This window comes from Salvia splendens, chromosome 7, assembly GCF_004379255.2.
Source record: "Salvia splendens isolate huo1 chromosome 7, SspV2, whole genome shotgun sequence".
Taxonomy (NCBI): domain Eukaryota; kingdom Viridiplantae; phylum Streptophyta; class Magnoliopsida; order Lamiales; family Lamiaceae; genus Salvia; species Salvia splendens.
Genome location: NC_056038.1, coordinates 29,893,063 through 29,899,281, shown reverse-complemented (window position 1 = coordinate 29,899,281; position 6,219 = coordinate 29,893,063).

The following is a 6,219-nucleotide window of genomic DNA, read 5'->3' as shown; positions in this document are numbered from 1 at the left end:
GGGTCCACTTGGGAAGTCGCCGGTGGAAATGAGGGTCGACGGAGAGTGCCGGTACCTCTAAAGCAAGGGTTCTGAGTTTGAAAGTCCCAGTGGCAGTGTGTATGGGCTACCGGCAGCATTTTAGCTGTAGAAGCTATGAGAGTAGCGCGGGAGGTGTCGTCGCCGCCGGTGAAGGCGTACGTGGAACTAATTTGTTTAATATTAGAAGCCTCTTTTTTACCAAGAAACTCTATTAATCGCTTCAAAACTACTACTACTATTTGGCGTTTATTTATCTTATTAAAGGGAACTATTTTTCCTTTATGAAATAAAGAATATTTCTTCATGCTTATTTTTCTCTTCATCCTATAATTAATTACTTATGATGGAAATAGAGTATTCTCTGAACTTTTGCTTCCTTTTTCTTGTTTGGATGTATGATTTTCTGTGTGGCATGTCAAGAACTTGTAAATTGTCAAAGTGTTGAATAACTGTGAGTTGGAGAGAGAGTATTTAAAAGTTATATGCTAAAATAATAATTTATAACTGTCATTGATTATAATTATCGGAGTTGGGGAATTTATATTGTGGACAGTTCTACTTCTATTGAAGTTTCTTTGTACAACTTGTATGTTTTTATTTTTCTAAAATCAGCACACAAAACTTTATTATACGACCAAGATCTGTAAAGGCTTTTTCAGCTTGTAAATGCAAAAACTGAATTTTTAAGTGAGTGGGAAGTGGGAACTGTAAATGTTCGCAAATATTATTAAATGATCGAACAAATGAAGACCCCCATTAGGAGTATATTTAAATTTAAAACTTTGACTCGGGTTCTCCCTCATTCCCGTTTGAAATAGATATTCAAAATTAGTAGCACTAAGTTTTACGTGGTATCCCACATTTATTTCATGTACGCATTTAAATTCGAACAAGTCAAATTTCAAATTTATTCTCCCGATTGAAATATTCAAACATGTGCATTTAAAATACCCAAGCATATTATACTAGATCTAAAACTAGAATCGTAGTATATCGATAGCAAAAGTGTGTTAAATAAATAGTCATTACGAATTACGTATATAAGCCCTGATCTCTGTATAAAAACTAATGATTTGAGTAACTTAATATTTTCACTCAACGGCCGAGTTTCAAATTCTGATTGGCTCTAAAGGCGCATTATTGATTCTAAACTGAGATTACGACGAGGATAAACAAAGGTATTATTGGGAATAGACGGTGATTTGGTTGAAAAATGAATCGGGATTAATAATGTGAAAATTGAAGAGTGGTGTAAGTGATTTGATATGTAATAGTGGAAGAGAACGTGCAGTTCATAATGCGATGGCACAAGGGAAGGGCACAACTCACTCACATGATACACATGATACAAGTACAACCCATCTTTCCCGTCGACTACGCAGCCTGTCCCCAGACATTCCTTGCCCGTTCGCAGCGGTTAAGGCGGGACCGAACGGTCATGGCCACATCATCGGCCTTTCTAAGAACCATTCTTCCGTGTGTCAAAACCAACACGTTGACCATAGTTCTCATAAAACTCATTAGCATTGTCCAATGTTGAGAAGCTACGATCAACAAATGGTTTGAGTTCGATAGGACAGTCCGGTGTATTTAAATCTAGAATGGTAAAAACAAAGCAAGTAAGTATGATGAGACAAAATAATAGTACAAATAGTTGAGATTCTTAGCATGGCAAACACAACATCGGGTCATATAAGATTACAACTACGACATGATTATTACAAAGCATGGAACATGCATAAACCAGTCATAATAGTTATAAAATGATGATCGAAAAAGAATCATACAAGTACTATGAAATAATGCCTCTACAACTGATATGATCATAGGTCACATTAAAAGCAAAATCGAAGCATACCAGATAACATATCTGTAGGGATCAGACTACTTTGGATTCACTATTTACCGAGACCTCTTTGGTCTTGTACAAGATAGCTCAGTCAAACTATCAACCAAGCGACTGATTTACAAAGAGCCCTAGCTATTACAACAGTAGCTAGCTAATTATCTCGGACTTGCAATCTTGGACCCGAAGCTCCAAGGAATCACCGAGAACCTGTACACTTTATACTCAAGTTAGTAACACAACACAAGATCCTCTCGGATCTGAACAAGTAATGCAGAATATAGAGAGAAATCAAAGGAATCGCATAGATCTAAGAGCTATGACTCAGCCACCCACTAATAGTACAGATCTATTCATAAAAAACCACGATCCAAGGGAGCACCGTTCAATCCAACCGAGAAAACACTTCTCCACTACAGATTCAACCCAAAACCACTCCACAGCCTCTGATCTATTCACTCTCGGAACCACACTTCACAAGAAACCTCTCAACAGAAAACCCTAGTTTCTCCAGAACCCAAGCAACCGAACTGGTTGCTTTCCCCACACACACACACGTTTTATTACTCAAATATCCGTGAAAAACTGTAGTGAAACAACTGAAGAAACCATCGGAGAAGAAGAACACTCAAAGGGAAACTAAATCGCCAGAGAGCAAAGAAAGAGAAGTGAGAGAGTGTAAAGTGTAAAAGTCAGGCGGTGAAGTGGAGAGAGAGTATATATATCACCCAAATAATCGGGCTAGGGCAAAGCAGAAGCCCAAGCTTCCTGGGCCAGAATTAATCCCGAGCCCAAATAATTGTCCACCAACATAACAGCCCACATAATCAACAATATCATAACAAAAGTATAAATGAGTCACACAAGTTAAATGACAAAATGCCTAAAACTAACAATGACCATTGGTCATACAAAAGGAGGAATCAGAGCATAACAAACGAACAAATCGCTCAAGATCAAATTGCCTAATCCTATTATTCAAAATCGGAGCCAATAGAACCCCAGATCTTCAAATCATAAGATCAAATCGACTAATCCTATGGTTCAAAATCGACCTGTATTTCTGGATTTAAATGCATTCTTGTTTAGATCAAAATCCTATTGATATATGTTGATAACTTGTTGGATATAACCATGCATCACCTTTGGCAGCCGTTGGATATCCATGAAGAGATCAAGGGCTGAGGATGAGAAGGGAGATGGTTTGTTTGTTCAGAGCTGTTGAGAAGTTGTCAACTGATTTTCGGTTATGAAGCGTGGAAACTCAAGATGAGAGCTACGAGCTGAGCACATATATAAGCTCAACACCGAAGGGCTCACACACACTTCATGCAAGTTTCAGATTCAAGAAAGTATCTTTTTGTCACTTGATTAACTCTGAGTTGTAGAGTGGGATTAGAGGTGATAGGAGAGTTTGATACAATTGTTCTTGAGTTGTAATCTTCCTTAAGCATACATCAATAAAGAGTGAAATCGTATTCTTTCCCATGGACGTAGGTTTGCCAAAACCGAACCACGTAAAATCCTTATTGTGTTGTTCTTCTCATTCTTGATCAATCGCGTTCCAAACGTAACAAGTGGCGCCGTCTGTGGGAACGGTGGATCGCATTTCTTGATCGAAGCTTTTTCTGGATCGGAGTTCATTTTTTTTGGTGTGGATCGTTTTCTGCATCAATCGTCTGGAGCGAATTGCAGATCCAAGAAGATGAGTTCAGTGAGGCTCGGCGTTGAGAAATTCTCAGGGAAGAATGACTTTGGATTATGGCACATCAAGATGCGTGCGATGCTCATCCAACAAGGGTTGGGTGATGCGATCAAAGATGGTGCAGACAAGGGGAAGGAGGCCGAAGATGCCGATGAAAAGGCGGTGTTGAAGAAGCAAGAAATGATGGAGAAGGCTCATAGTGTTCTCATACTCTCCCTAACCGATAATGTGCTCTGAGAAGTTTCGAAGGAGACCACCGCGGCTGAGGTCTGGACGAAACTTGGCTCGTTGTACATGACTAAGTCTCTGGCGAATAGGTTGTACATGAAGCAGAAATTGTACTCTTTCAAGTTTGTGGAAGAAAAACCGATTGGGGAACAATTGGAGGAGTTCAACAAATCTGTGGATGATTTGGAAAATATCGATGTGAAACTAGAGGATGAGGACAAGGCCATTATCTTGCTGAGTGCATTGCCCAGGAGCTTTGACCACTTAAGGGATGACATGCTATATGGCAGATAGGAGACTATAACTCTTGAGGAAGTGCAGTGTGCGCTCAAGTCCAAGGAGCTTAGGAAAATGAGCTCTAATCAAGATTCTTCATCAAGCCAAGCCCTGAATGTGAAGGTCCATAATAAAGGGAAAAAGAAGAAATCCTTTCAAAACCAGAAGCATCAATATCAAAAGCAAGCAGAGGCCTCTGGGAAGGAGACAAGGAGTTGTCATTACTGTAAAAAACCTGGCCATCTCAAGAAAGATTGTTACTCATGGAAGAAGAAACAGAATGAAGAAAAGCTAAACCAAAATCAGGCAGACTTGACTGAGGAGAATGAAGTTGCCCATGTCATGAACGTCATGGAGTCTGGGATTGAGAAATCATGGATAATGGACTCGGGCTGCAGTTTCCACATCTGCTCCAACAAAGGTTGGTTTGAGAATCTTGCAGAGGAAAGTGGCTCAGTAATATTGGGCAATGACAATGTCTGCTCAATACAAGGAATTGGGGATATCAGGCTTAAGACAGAAGATGGAGCCATCAAGATTATCACTCAAGTCAGGTACATCCCTGACATAAAGAGAAACCGCATATCTTTAGGCATGCTTGAATCAAAAGATTATAAGTTTAGCTCTGAAAATGGATGCATAATTGTGTCTAAAGATGGGAAAGTTATGATGACTGCTGAAAGAAGAAAAAGCTTTTATTATCTGTTTGCTGAGATTGTTGTTGGCTCTTCTAATCTTGCTGAGAAGACTGATCTTGAGCTATGGCATAGAAGGCTGGGGCACATTAGCATATCTGGGCTGATGCAACTTGTTAAGAAATGTGTAGTAGTTGCTGATGAGTCTACGAAACCACATAAATGTGAGTATTGCATTCTAGGCAAAAGCAAGAAGCAGCCATTTGAGGCTGGAAAACACACTTCAACAAATATCTTGGATTATGCCCACTCTGATCTTTGGGGGCCTGCACAGCCTAGCACTATGGGTGGAGGGAGGTAATTCTTATCCACTTTGATGACTATTCAAGGAAAGTGTGGACATACATTTTGAAAGAAAAGTCACAAGCTTTTGAAAAATTCAAAGAATGGTGCCAAGAAATGAAGTTGAAACATGGCAGAGTCCTTAAGTGCTTGAGGACTGACAATGGGCTGGAGTTCTTATCTTCAGAGTTTGAGAGTTTCTGTAAAGAGAATGGTATCCAAAGACATAGGACAGTGACGGCCAATCCACAACAGAACGGTGCGGCAGAGAGAATGAACAGATCTCTGCTGGAAAAAGTCAGATGTATGTTGTTCTCATCTGGCTTGCCTAAGGTATTCTGGGGAGAAGCAGTCACCACTGCAGCTACATTGATCAACAACCCACCCTCATCTGCCATAGGAAATGAAGTTCCAAATGCTAAATGGTATGGAAGGCAGATAAGCTACAATCAGATGAGAGTCTTTGGTTGTAGGGCATATGCTCATTGCAAACAAGGGAAGTTGGATCCAAGGGCTTTGAAATGTGTGATGATTGGGTATCAGCATGGGGTAAAAGGGTACAGATTGTGGTACACTGAGAAGAGAAATAAAAAGGTTGTCATCAGTAGAGATGTCATATTTGATGAAACCTGCATGCCTTACCTGAAAAATGAAGAACGACAACATGAAAATCAGAACTCTGTGGTCTTTGAGTATTCTGATCCGCGTGGAGCCGAGTCCTCTGCAACTGCTGAAGAAAGAAACAATCAGAATGAGGGTGTATCTTTGGCTGATGTGGCTGGAGATCAACTATCTGAGACAGCCCGAGGAAGTAACAATCAGTACATGCTGGCTAGAGACAGAACCAGAAGGGAAGTTAGGAAACCATCCAAGTATAATGATTATGAGATGAGTTTCTTTGCCTTGTGTGTTGCTGAGGTTATAGAACACTCAGAGCCGGCCAACTACTCAGAAGCTATGAAGAGCAAGGATAAAGAGATGTGGATCAAAGCAATGAGAGAAGAAATTGATTCTCAACTGAAAAACTGGACATGGATCCTTGTGAAGAATCCAGGCACTCAGAAGCTCATTAGCTGCAAGTGGATTTTTAAAAGGAAGATTGAAGTGGCAAAAGTGGAAAGCATCAGATATAAAGCTAGACGTGTAGCAAGAGGCTTCACTCAAGA